This window comes from Erythrolamprus reginae, chromosome 2 (genome assembly GCF_031021105.1).
Source record: "Erythrolamprus reginae isolate rEryReg1 chromosome 2, rEryReg1.hap1, whole genome shotgun sequence".
Taxonomy (NCBI): domain Eukaryota; kingdom Metazoa; phylum Chordata; class Lepidosauria; order Squamata; family Dipsadidae; genus Erythrolamprus; species Erythrolamprus reginae.
The window spans coordinates 143,897,748-143,912,221 of NC_091951.1; the positions used below are offsets into that span (position 1 = coordinate 143,897,748).

General features: G+C 41.2%; 1 pseudogene; it reads left to right on the forward strand.

Moving 5' to 3' along the window:
• The first annotated feature begins 227 nt into the window (after window positions 1-227).
• Window positions 228-762, forward strand: LOC139158607 (cyclin-dependent kinases regulatory subunit 2 pseudogene; annotated as a pseudogene).
• Window positions 763-14,474: the final 13,712 nt, after the last annotated feature.

Genomic DNA, 14,474 nt, shown 5'->3' on the forward strand with positions numbered 1-14,474 from the left:
TTGGAATGCTAGAAGGCTTATAGTTAACGACTTTGTATGACAACATTTTACATCCCGTTTCAATATGGGAGCTGGTGCTTATGATACTCATCTGTTAGAGAGGCAATTTGGCTTGGAATGCCTCTTTTTAAAAGAGAAACTGAATGGTTTCCATTGGATCTTTGTGGTGTTTTCTCCTGTCCCACCTGCTGGCTTAAGAATAACGCATTCCGAAGGCAGTCGGTTAGTGACGAGCTCAGGGCCTGGAGAGGGGGATTTCGCTGTGGTCGCCGTCGCCATTCCTCTCATAATGGCTCATAAGCAGATCTATTATTCGGATAAATACTTCGACAAGAACTACGAATACCGGCATGTGATGCTGCCAAGAGAGCTCTCAAAACAAGTACCAAAGACACATCAAATGACTGAAGAAGAATGGAGAAGGCTTGGTGTTCAGCAGAGTCTTGGCTGGGTCCACTATATGGTTCATGAACCAGAACCACATATCCTCCTTTTTAGAAGACCACTTCCAAAAGGCCAACAAAAATAACTTCTCTAAATTTCTGAAATTTTATGTACAAATGTATATATGTTGGTAGTATTCAGTGAATACTTGAGAAAAATGTACAAATAAGTCATTACCTGTGCATGAGCTGTATTATTCACAGCAACAGAGCTCAGTAAAATGCAAAGTTAAGTTGGCTGCTATGATCTTGAACTCTCATTGTTAACAAGTGCCTATTTGCTCTTGTCAATTTTGTTCAATAAAGTTTACAACTTACATGTAATGTGTTGCTTATAAAAATTACAATGATCTTTGGTTTATATTAGCAATGTATCTTTCTATAATTGTTAGAGCAAGTCATCCTGTGGCTTTTCAATTCCTAAAATAGGTCTGAAGAAATAAATATATTCTTAAAATTAAAAAAAAGAAAAGAATAAGGCATTCCATAGCAATCTTTTTAGAGCTGAAACAACTAGAGAAAAGGTAAAGCAAATATATGTAATTCCGGGACAACTCAACCTTTGTATTAATTTTGTGTGAATATTCTCATCTTTCTTATCCTGATCTATGTAGATCTCGCTCATCTTATTTGGTACTTTATTTGCCCCATTTATTTAATTTCTTTTGTAGATGTATTACCTACCTAACTTCATTTCCTAATTCCCCTCTTCCCTCAATTTCATTTATATAGCAATCTTGTCAGTTAGATTAGTTTGAGAGGTAGTGCTAGGTCTGGTGGTTTTCATGGTTGACTATGAATATGGACTTGGTCCTGGTCTAACACCTCAATTCTATGTCAACTTTTTCTTTCAGGTGAAAGGTGCAGTTATATCCAGACTAACTGCTGTGGGTTGGCTTTTGAGTCTGACTTTGCTGAATCAAGAATGAAGTTAGTTAAAACTAATGGGCTATGGACTGAGTTCTAAGGTAGGAAGCAGGCACTGACTAGATTGAAAAACGTAAGCAAATACTGTATCTCTAAACTGCTCTGTAAATTTCTCTGCACTCATACGGTTGATCAATTCACCAGAAATCTTCCTGGAGAAGATAGTGAGATGCTCGGTCTCAATGATGCCAAGAAAAGTAGATTGAATAAGGCAGATGCACAAAATCCTTCAGCATGCAGCAGGTCCCTACTGGCAATTCTCCGATTTGCATCCTAATTACTCATCTTTTGATTTCTAGACTACTTCATGTCTGAATCCCTGGATCTCTTGGATTCTGTTTCCTTATCACATAGGTTAATACTTGCTCTCTTGTCTCCTTTTGTTTCCATGTACAGATTAGAGAGACCCTAATGTTATTGCTGGGTTTTTTAAAGGATAAACGTAGTACTGTCCCTCTGAAGTGGCGAATGGATTGTGTCTTACTATTGATCCCCTTTGCCTCACTGAAAGGCCCTGCTATAAGATAAAAATCAACTTTAACTCTGCCTCATTCCAAATTACCAGGACAGAATGACAGAGATAACCATTCTTACTTTATGCACAAATACAGCTGCAGTTCAGCCTCAGTTAGGGGCTGAGTTGAAGCTCCAACATCTTCAATCAGTCCCCAAATTACTTTTTGCAGCTCCTAAAATTACAATATCAGTGAAAATAATTGTCTTCCCAAATCTGATAGAAATGTTTCTTTTTATAGCAACTGCTTCTATCTATAAGAGTGAGATAAATTAAGCCATATCATTATTTAACAAAGAGAAAGAGTAAGTTTATTTCCAATTCAGAAATTAGCCTGAAAGATCAGCTTTGAAGAAATTTGTTGAGAATTTCACCAGTGGTGAAATACTGAACAAATTGTTTTGCTTGGAAAAGTTAGTGCTTTAAAATGTTTTTTTTAAAACTGCAGGAATGCAGGAAGCCACTATCAGCAGAATCACTCAAAATAGTATACAGGAAGGGGAGGAAAAAATAAGAATGATAACAAACAAAAACAGAAAATAACAATAACAAATTTGTTCCAAACATGGAAAATCCAGGTTTTATCCACTGCTTATATTTAATTATAATCTCCGAGCAGTTGTAAAACTCAGGATTATTTGAGGTCACAAAGTATTCTAAGATCTTATTTTCCTTTTTAAAAATATAGTTTGCATCGATCTATAGCAGTGTTTCTCAACCTCAATAACTTTATGACTTGTGGATTTGTAAATTCTGGTTTGTATGGACTGAACTACAGAACAGAGAAAAAAAGGAAATTTCCAAGGCCAGGCAGCAAATTTATTTCAACATTTTCAATTTGTATTGTATAGGAGCTGGTAGGGTAAAGAAAATATAATATGTCTGTCTGTCTGTCTGTCTGTCTGTCTGTCTGAGTGTGTGGATGGGTGGATGGGTGGATGGATGCATCTATCTGTCTGTCTGTCTGCCTGCCTGCCTGCCTGCCTGCCTGCCTGCTTACCTACCTACCTACCTACCTACCTACCTACATACCTACCTACCTATCCACCTATCCATCTATCCACCTATCCACCTATCCACCTATCCACCTATCCACCTATCCACCTATCCACCTATCCACCTATCCACCTATCCACCTATCCACCTATCTACCTATCTACCTATCTCTCTCTCTATTGTATATAGCCAGGCATGTCGGTGCAACTCTGGGTGACTTAAGCAGCTAAAAATAAAAAAGCAATACAAAGATGCACACACAGAAATGTTAAAAACAATAAAATTACTAAACATATAAAATTTGCAAAAGAGCACTATTAATTTTAACAGGCTCTCCACCAATATGATCAGGTCCCCAGACCTGCCAAATCATGTCTTCAAGGCTCTTTTTGAAGGGCAACATGGTTGGATCTGACTCTGATTTCACCTCAGGAGACCTGAGGGCAGACACTCTGGCAGAAAAGGTTCACCTCCTGGGTCCCACCAGATGATTATTTATAGATGGGATCTGTGATGTACCCTTTCTGCCAGATCTGATGGGAAAGGTAACTGTAATTGGGGTGAGGTAGTTCATCAAATATCAAATAGTTAATAATAAGAGGGCCAACTGATTCTGATTTTATTCTAATTTTCTTCCTTGGCAAAGACACCATGGGATATGAACAATCCGGTATCATCCATTAAGTCATCCAAACAGTTCTTCAGAAATTAAATCTTCCAGGTTAATTGTTGTAAGCTATTTGGAGTCATCTATGTGTGACCTGGTGGTTATATACATTTGTTAAACAAAACAAACAAACAAACAAACAAACAAACAAAGACTGTTCAAAGCTATGACACAGCAGATTCAGAACCTTACCTTCTCATGCAATAAAACCACAACTTTGATGTTTCTCCATCCTTGACTAAGTTATAGCAACAGCAGAAGGAATAAAAACCATAACCAGCAGTTATTTAGGCTTGGTCAGATCACTCCCATCTGTTCCTAATAGGTACTCACTGATCTGCAATAAAGATTTTGTTACATTTTAGTTCCCAATTACTTTCTTCAATAAAAACTATTTGCAAAGTCTTTTCCTTTCCTTTCCTTTCCTTTCTCCTACCTTACCCTACTCTACCCTACCTAACCAGGGGTGGGTTCCTCCTAGTTCAGACTGGTTCACCCGAATCAGTAGTGACCTGCTGGTGGTGTCATGATGATGTCACTGAACTAGATCAGTCGGTGTCAGGTCATAAGCACTGCCACCTTTTTTATTATTATTTTCCCCCTTATGAGCATGTGCAGAAGCCAAGTTCTGACACTGTGTATGTGGTCACCATCTGTTTATGCAGTCGCCATCCAGGGGGCTGTAGGGAGCTTGCTATGCCCAAAACACAGTGCAGTGGGGTATGGCACTCCCCTATGCCCCTTTTGGCTCCCAAGGTGCTGTAGGGAGATTTGCTAGTCCCAAAAGTGGGTGCAGGGGGGTCTGGTGTTCCCCTGCACCCCTTTTGGCTCCCAGGTGGCTGTAGGGAGGCTTGCTAGGCCCAAAAGGGGGTGTGATGGCCTTCAAGAGAGAAATAAATAAATAAATAAATAAACCCTCACTCTTTGGAGGTCCCCACTTGCACAGTCTATGAGTTGAGAACGTATTGTAAGTGGCTGCTAAGCTATCCTTCTCAGACTAAGCAAATCAACAGTGGAACTCTAAGAATGCCAGATGATCAATGGGCATGTCATATGTTTCAAAACATCTGACTTTTCTTCCTGCTACCAAAGACCTTCTGGGGTTCTTTACAGGAAAGGAGAAAGAGGAGGAGGGAGGGAGGGATAGATAGATAGAGATAGAGAAAAAGAGAAAGAGGGAGAGAGAGAGAAGAAAGAAAAAGATAAAGAAAGAAAGATAGAGAAAGCAGATAGAGAAAGAAAGAAAAAGACAAAGAAAGAAAGAGAAAGACAGAGAAAGAGAAAAAAGAAAGAAAAAGAAAGAGGAAGAAGGAAGGGAGAGAGGAGAAAAAAGAGAGAGAAAGTGAGGTTGAATGTGTCATTTTAGAAGAACTCTGTGTGTGTGTGTGTGTTTGTGTGTGTGTGCATATATACAATATATATGGTAGACAATGTATATTTTTGTGCGCCTGTGTGTAATATGAATATATGGCAGATATATATAGGATTAAACACTTCATTTTGGATGTTCTGTAATAGTAAATAGACATGGAAATTGTATCTTGTTGAGGCCTTTGAGGTGAGGAGAGGCCAGGCATCCTAGCCCTTGACGTGAGTGATGACAAGTTGGCCACACCCACCCAGCCACATGACCACCCAGCCACATGACAGCCAAACCACTCCCACCCAGTCACATGACCATGAAGCCATGCCCACAAAATAAGCCACACTTACAGAGTGGCAGTAAAAAAAATTGGAACCCATCCCTGACCCTAACCCTTCCCTTGGTCTCTTCTCTTTGATTGCTTCATTAAAGGCAACTGTGAGCCTCATTCATGAATCTTGTAGGAAGGAGTTTGTTTGTTAAATAATACAAGTCAGACAAAGAAGACAACTGATACTGAACATCTAGTTATTGGGCAGTTGTAAATGCAGAGGATAGAAAGAAAGGACTGACGGGAAGCAGATAAACTTGGTGCTATAGAAACATCTCTAGTCTACAAGGCCAGTTTCCTCCAATTTGGACATAGCTGTCTAGTCATATGGCAATAAAAATACAGCTGGAAGGCCTGCCTTTCTCTGTTTCCATGGGAAAAGGTTTGACCCCATGGTTGTTGTTTTTTTTAAAAAACCCAACAACTTTGAGCAGCTAAACATAAAAGGTCGATTTCGTTTAAAAAATAGCATAAACAGCCTTTATGCCTTGATTCCAGGTCTGAACATTTGACTTGTTTATAATAAGTTTTAAAATGTTAAATCTTAAATGCAGGCTTTGTATCTGAAAACGTCATATATTTATAGGATGCTTCCAAACAGATGGTTCCTGGCAGTCCCAATATTTTTTTTAAAAAAAATATTGCTTTGGTTTTTCATTTCCCACTCTTTCTCAATTGGTTCTTTTGTGGAAATGGATAGACGGGATGCCAAACTCTAAACAGCAATGGAGCAGGCTAGAAAGATTTACTCCTTCCTAGTTATATTAGCTGCCCTTTAAAACCCTATGATTTCTAATTTTTTAATTAGAAATTTATAAGCAAATTGCAATGGTGATTGGGGTAAAGTGATACTCAGAATTCCACATGTAGCATATAAATGATACAGAATACATGTAACATATAATGATATGGAATAGACTGAAGCACATTCAGTGTTTTGTTATCTGTTCACAAGTGTAAGTTCACAATGCACTTACATTTAATAAAGAAAAATTAGGAGAGGAGCTCATGTTTTGGAAAACCAAAGCTTTTTCCATTGAGTGTTGAGATTTGTGGTGAGGCTAGAAGATTGTTTCATGAGACTATTGAAGATTTCCATGGCAGTCTATCTTCTATGGTTGCCAAGACCTCCTTTTCCTCAACCTGCAGTTCCAAACAATAGTTTCGTTAGCTACTCACTGAAGAAATTCGACTACACATTCTGGAGCACCATCTACTGGTGCTTGGGCTTACTTGCTTCATATGGGTCACATGAGAAATCATCTTATGACAGGTGATGATGCATAAGCAGCATACTTATTAATGCTCCAGGGATGGATTCCAGCCATGTGTAACTTAGAAAAATCTACCCAGGACTCGACTTTCATATTTCTGCAGAATGTGGTAGTCTAAAATAAGATAACAGATGCCCTTCTTTCTTATAACAGCAGTGTTTGTGCTCTTGTACTGTACATAATAATTATTTGCACTCGTTTTAAAAATATTTCATGTTGAAAACATAGATTGCTTTCTTGCATTACTTTATAAACAAGCGGAAATACCCTTTGCATGGTTACTGTAAAAATTCTAATTCTATACTAAGATGAACCATTATTGTCAAATTTAACCATGTAATCTATTCAACAAATGTTAGTTTGATTAGTTGAAGCAGATTGTTTCATTGGGGTAATTATTACAGTTTGGCACATGAGAATTCTCTTGTTCCATTTTCCAATGCCTTTGTTTTCCTTCCCTGATTCTTCCTTTCACATTAATGATGTGGCTGATTCCATCATCAAGAATCATGGAGTGGCTGAAATGATATCATTATGCAAGGCGTGCATGATGAAATGGCAATGCCTCTACACATAAAGGAACAAAATCATGTTAAAAATCAGATTTCCCCCTCCACTTTCTCTCTGTGTTACTATCCCAGAGAGCAAAGAAGAGCATTTGGGAATGGGGAAAGACAGGGGAAAAAACAACATGCTCTTTTGTAAAAAAATACAAAAACTTGGTCTAGCGTTTTTGTTTAATCTTTGCTGTATATGCCAAACACCCAGATAATGAAAATCTGCTCTCCTGGAATGAGAGTCAGGGGGAGAGAAAGAGAGGGATTGATTTTCTGATTGGAAAAGGCATGATTCAGTTTGTAACTCTATTGTTTCTTCAAACAATCATGTCAGTATTATTCTGCTGAGCTATTCAGACCCGTTTCTGCCTAGAAGTGTGTGGGAGAATGTTGCTTTTATCCCTGCTTAACGCTTAGTTCAATGAAGCCCGGCTGGGGCTTCTCCATGCTGTTTCTTGCTTTCTAATTGCAGCAATGGAAAACTGGAATGGTTAAAGAGAAGAGATAACTTTGATGGAGCCATTCCTTCCACAGACAACCTAACTAACACCTAATTCCCACAGCACTGCCTTATGCCTAAGGATATTTACACACGCAGTAGGGCTCTATTACTGTTGTCCTTCTCATCTTTCTTATTACTTCTCTTATTGGTGGCTTATTATTATATCACTTTGTTGTTTGCATGCACAGAATTTGTGCCCTGGAGACAAACTCCTAGTGTGTCCAATCACACTTGACCAATAAAGAATATCATATTCTATATTCTATTCCCCCTTTCTGGCCATGCAGCACTGAATTTGACCAGTGCCACACTATCTTATCCTTCTTTCCCCCAAAAAAGTTAAAAGTCAGCACCATTTGGATGGCAAGAGAAATGCGAGAGGAGGGTGAATCTTGGTTGCTTGGAATGGTCTAATGTTAGTTCCACACCCACTGTAATATTTAACAGTGTGTCATTTGGACACCCTGGCAAATACCCTGCCTCCAATCCCGCTGTGTATCTCTCCGTATGCCTGACCCAGATTCCCTTAATGGCAGCTGCACTTGATTGTAATCCCCTTTCCCGTTACAACAGCTCTGCAGTGTATAATCCTTTCTAGCGAGGCTTTCACACAGATGCCCCTGCTTGTTATCCTTTTCTCGCCCCAGGCCACTACTGTGTAGGAATGCAGCTGTTCAGTGCAAGCCCATGCTTGTTTGCTTGGAAGTGAACTCCACTTCATCCAAGGGAGTTTTTCTCCTCTGGGAATGACCACTTGGGATGCAACCTTAGTTGGATTCATTGTGATGCTGTATTTTCCCCCCCTGCTTTGTCTGCTGCAAAACACTTTTTTTTTTCATCCTGTGAATCAAATCTTACAAAAATGCAACTCCCCTGAGCTTTTTCCAACCGTTTTGTTATAACCAGTAAGCTTACAGAATATGATTTTGAACTCTAGAATTCTCAATGTGTGTGTGTGTGTGCACACGCACACACACACACAGGAGAAAAGCAGCATAAATCCCACCCTGACTATAATGCCATAGGCAGCAAGTAAAGGAGTATTGTGAGGATTTATGTTTCACTGTACAGATGTTATGAGTGAGATGCTAAATGGATAAACAAAACAAAACAGAAACCTGTTTTCCTGTGATGCTGAAAATGAAAGAAACAGGCACATAAGAAAAGTGATTGGCAATGCTCTCTAAGACTCCTATAGGGGGAGGAATCAAGATGGTCTATACAATCTTTTTGTGCATGTTTTATATGAATAGAGTATCTGGCATATTAAAGTGCCATGTTAATCAGTTCCAGAAGAAATTTTAATCTTGTGAAGTGTGATGGGGCTTGACAATTAGAGCAGAGGCAACATTGTTCCTCTTTTAACACAAGAGAGCAGCTTGCTAGAAACTAGATAGTTAGTTCAAGGAGGAAGCCAAAAGGGACAGGCAATGGATGAACTGAAGTACAATATATTTGCCATCAATCATATCTAATTTCTCAGCACAGAATGTATCTAGTATTTCTTTCCATGACATATTCTAATGTGTTTCATTTTGTGATCTCTAATTCTATGACAGTATTATTAAATACCATTCATCACAAAGACAAAACAGATACGGCATTTCTTTTTTAAAAACTGCAAGCAATATGATTAAAACTACTGCTGCTGGTGCTAATGCTAATGTTAATACACCACTGTTGGTAGCACTGCCTTGCAAATCCACAAAAATGAATTGTATGCATACTTACCACAATTTCTAGTGGTACAGTAATTAATTAACATTCCAACCAGCTCTGTCCCCAAAATGGATGGGAACAGATATAAAGAATAGAAAACAGTGCAGACATTATTCAGAAAGGAGAAAAGGCAAAAAAAATCATGTTTAAGTGTAAAGGCAATAATAGGCTAAAATGGTGGGAGTCACAGGATTATAATATTCTGTGAGCTATGCTGCTACAGGAGAATTGCTGGTGTGATGAACTACAATGAAGTGGCAGTTTCTCAGAAGAAGAGAGCAGGGGAGGCAATTTTCACACACCCCCAGGCATTGAATTATGGGTGAGGGCACTCGTGCAGGCGCGATAATGTGTGAGCATGCACTTTCGACACCCAAGGGGGAAAGGGTTCACCATCACTGCCCTAGAATCTACCAAGGCAGATCCATTAGAATAGAATAGAATAGAATAGAATATACTTCTTTATTGGCCAAGTGTGATTGGACACACAATCATATGGAGCATAGGCAGGGCCACCATCAGGAATTTTGGGGCCCCATACAGCCTAAGTGTCTGCCCCCCCCCCCGCCATTTAAAAACTATTTTAAGTCGCCAAGCCACTCCATCCCCGGGGATCATTTCCCGCTTCACGCCAAGCGAGGCGGTCCCATAGGCCAGTGTTTCCCAACCTTGGCAACTTGAAGATATCTGGACTTTAACTCCCAGAATTCCCCAGCCAGCGAATGCTGGCTGGGGAATTCTGGGAGTTGAAGTCCAGATATCTTCAAGTTGTCAAGGTTGGGAAGCACTGCCATAGGCTATTTCAGGAACTGGGTTAAGCCGATTGTGTGGACTTGTCCAGGAGAAAGAAAGAAGTGGGAGTGACAAGGGAAAGAAAGATCCTGGCATCGGTCAGGCGGAGCGAGGCTTATTTACGGCTCCTTGGCACTTCTCCCTTCTTGTTGATAAAACCATGTGCTTTCTAGTGAGGGGAGAGGGGAGGGGGATCCCACACCCGGCAGCCACCGGAGAGGAGCTGGAAAGGACGAGGGGAGAGAAAAAGCAGGGTACCAGCAGTCAGGCGGGTGTCTTGAGGGGGCCCTCCCATCTGGAAGGAAGGGAAGAAAGGCGAGGGCGAGCTAGGAAGGAAGGAAGGAAGGAAGGGTAAAAGGGGCGATCAAGAGAGGAATGGGTGAATGAATGGATGGAGGGTGGGAAGGAAGGAAAGAGGGAAGGGACAGGAACAGAGGAAGGGTGCAAAGGAAGCAAGGAAAGGTGTGAAAGGGGAGAGTAAGAGAGGAAGGAGTGAAAGAAGGGAGTGAGGGAGGAAAGAAGGGAGGAAGGAGAAGGAAAGCAAGAAATGGAGGGAGGGAAGGAAAGAAAGAAAGAAAGAAAGAAAGGGGGAAGGGACAGGAACAGAGGAAGGAAGGAAACTTATGAAAGGGGAGAGTAAGAGAGGAAGGACTGAAGGAAGGGAGGGAGGGAAGAAGGTAGGAAGGAGAAAGAAAAGAAGAAATAGAGGAAGGGAAGGTAAAAGAGAGAAAGAAAAAGAGCAAGAAAGAGAGAGAAAGAAAGAAAGAAAGAAAGAATGAGAATGAAAGAGAAATAAAAAGGGACAGGGGGAATGAAAGAAATGGAAGGAGGGAAGGAAGGAGAGAAAGAAAGAGGAAGGAAGAAAGCAAGAGAAAGAAAAAAAGAATGAAAGAGCAAGAGAGAAAGAGAGAAAGAAAGAAAAAGAAACAAAAGAAAGAAAGAAAGAGGAAAAAAAGAGAATGAAAGAGAAATAAATAGAGAGGGGGAATGAAAGAAATGGAAAGAGGGAAGGAAGGAGAGAAAGCAAGAGAAAGAAAGATAAAGAAAAAAGAATGAAAGAGCAAGAGAGAAATAGAGAAAGAAAGAAAAAGAAACGAAAGAAATTGTGATTTTGACTTTGCCGGCTCCCGGCTCCCCACAAACCACCTACCCCTCTACCGCAAGAGGGAAGCGCCTGAGGTGCCGGGTTCTTCCCTTTCTCCCTCGCCCGCATCCTTGCCGCGGTGACTCACCAGGAGAAGGCTGGAGACCCACGCGGCTCCTCGGGGGGCCTTGCGGAAGGCGGCGGCGGAAGCCCCCATGGCCGGCGCTGGGTGTGAGGAAGGATGCTTTCTGCGCGGGCGGAGGCCGAGAGCTGAGAAGGGCGCGCCTTGCCCACCCTCGCCGGAAGAGCTGCCCATCTAGCAGTCCCGCTGCCCCATTGCCCGGCAGGGGATGATGGGCAAGGGACGCCTCGGGGAAGGAGTGCAGGGCGGGAAGGGAAGGAGGGGGCTGGCAGGGGTTTAGGAAAGGGGAGCCCGCCGGGCACGGGGGAACGCTGGCTGCGCGGGGCTCCGAGGCCAGCCTTGCAGCTCCTCGGTGGGAGGAGCCGAAAGCCACCGGGAGAGGACTGGGCTCAGCAGGAGAAGCGCTGCCCCCCCCATTATTCAATTTCCCCGGGCCCGTGACACCACTCCCAGTAGTACTGGTCTATCGACGGCCCTGAACATATGGTCTCAGTGTACATAAAAGAAAATATACACAGTGCTTCTCAATTATTTTCTGTTATGCCCTCCTCGGGAAAAAGTAAACATTTCACACACACACACAACTTTCTAACCTGAGCCCCAATGGAATTTGTTGTTAATATTTATTATTTTACTTCTCAAAAGGTGGGGTGCACCCTCCCCCCTTATTTGAGAAGCACTGCATTGGGATAAGAGTAGTAAGAGTTTAGTCTGGCAAGATTCTGTCTATTGTGTGCAAGCAAATAAAGAACTGAACTTTGACTGAATTGTTGTGTTGTTCTTAGATTCATCTTGACAGACTCCTTGATTTGATTTGAGCAGATTCATTCCTAGTTTTCAGGTATGGCCTCTATTCAAATGTCATCTTGGTGCAATTGAGCAACCTTCCAGTGCCTCCTTTTTGCTTTCTCTGCATATCATTTCCCCTAACTGTAAGGCAAGTGCTGAAACTAGAAAAAGAGGGATTGTGAGGATTCTAGGTGGCAGGTTATAAAGTGTAATGAGGCTGTAGGTGATGGAAACAGGTCAGAAATGCAGGGGAGACTTGGGGCAGCTGGATAAACAGACTGTGGTCTTAGGGAACAGAGTGGGTGGCCATTCAAGAGAAACCAAGAGGAGAAGAGGCTCTTTTCTTAATTTTTTTTTCAACTCTTCTGGATTTTTGGTGCTTTGTAGACTTGTGAACACCAAGACCTTTCAAAATCCTGATTGCTTGTGAAAAATAGAATTTGTAAATGACACTTAGAAAGGCTGGGGGGAAAAATAAAGTGACAGTGTCCACACGTCCCTGCTCATTTGAATAAAGAGACCCCTTGATGAGCCGCTCTTTAATCTCATTTATCCTCATATCATGAGCAAACCGTCTGTTAATCCATCTGTCTGCCTTTCCATTTATCCCCATTGATGGCTTTTTCATAGAAGTATTTATACCAACTACCCATCATAGCCATGTACATTTCTGCCCTCTCCAAGGACCAATTTTCAAACAAGGATTGATATGTGGTTTTCTAGGAGAGTTAGGTTTCCATCCATATTTAATATTGAGCCTGAAGATTCACAGTTCATTGTGAATGTCAGTACTTTAACACTGGTACGTTTCTCCGATAACTGGCTGGTAGTTAATTACTGTAATCAATTAACTGGGAGGGGATGTGTCCCTATTATTCACTGTTACAAGTAGAAAGAGTTATATGTAAATCTGAACAGATTTTTGGCAGCTGTATAATCCTTTGCTGCCTTTCATCATACTTACACAGTGCACAGTCTCTTTGGTATCAGGGTGGTCCAATGTCGATCCTGTGGTGTAACAGGATCTTGCAAACAGTACTACTCCAAGCTTCCAATGCAACCTTGCTGGTGCAGGATCAGAGGTGGGTACCTCCCAGTTCGGACTGGTTCTATGGAACCAGTAGGAACTTGGCAGCCTGGGTTGCTGGAACTGGCAGAGACCCAGGCCTGCCATGTCCCCAGCCAGGTCTTTCAATGGGGCCATAGGCAACGGCATCTTATTTATAGCTTCTATGCATACACAGAAGCTTTTTTTTTAAGTACTGTGAATGCATACACATGTCCCTGAGCAAACCTGTGCAGGACAAAATGGGAACAAAGGACACAATATTGTCTTTTCCCTTTCTCTCTCAATGACCTAACCCAAATAGACTTCACTGTAGACCGCGTTGAAAAAGCAATCCAAGACCTCAAACCTTCCCTATCAGTTGGACCAGACGGTCTTTGTGCATACTTCTTAAAAAAGCTTTCTTCTGCTATAGCTAAACCTCCAAGCATTATCTTCCAAAAATACTTCAGGACAAGCACCCCCCCCCCCAAGCTATGGTCAAAAGCATTAGTTAGCCTCATCTTCAAAAAAGGAGAGCATTCTCTCGTTGATACTACAGACCAATATCATTATGATGCATCTCATGTAAAGTCATGGAATCAATGATAAATCAATCAATTACTCTTCACTTAGAATCTAATAAACTACTCTCTAACAAACAATTTGGATTCAGAAGGAAATTATCCCGCAACCTGCAACTACTTCACTTCAAAAACATATGGATTACCCACCTAGATCAAGGAAAATCCATTGATGCAATTTATATTGACTTCTGCAAAGCCTTTGATTCAGTGGTACACAACAAACTACTCCTAAAACTCAAATCCTATGGCATCTCAGGATTCCTCCACAGATGAGTTACATCATTTCTGTCAAACAGGCAACAAGTTGTCAAAATTGGAAGCGCCATTTACACCCTGTCCCTGTTAAAAGTGGCATTCACCAAGGCAGTGCACTAGGACCTTCTCTTTTCATCCTCTACATCAATGACCTCTGCGATCATATCACAAGCAACTGTGTTCTTTTCACCGCCGATGTAAAATTCTTCAACACCACGGACAACACAGCTATTCTCCAAAAAGACCTTGACTTTGTCTCAGATTGGTCTAACACTTGGCAACTTCAAATATCAACCAACAAATGCTCTGTCCTCCACATCGGCAAAATGAATCTGAACCTCATATATAAACTGAACAAACAAAATCTCACAGATAACCCCCACTCAGTAAAAGATCTTGGAATACTAATATCCAATGACTTAAGTGCCAAAGCCCACTGCAGCAATATCACCAAAGCCTTCTAGAATTGTTAACCTGATCCTGCTTA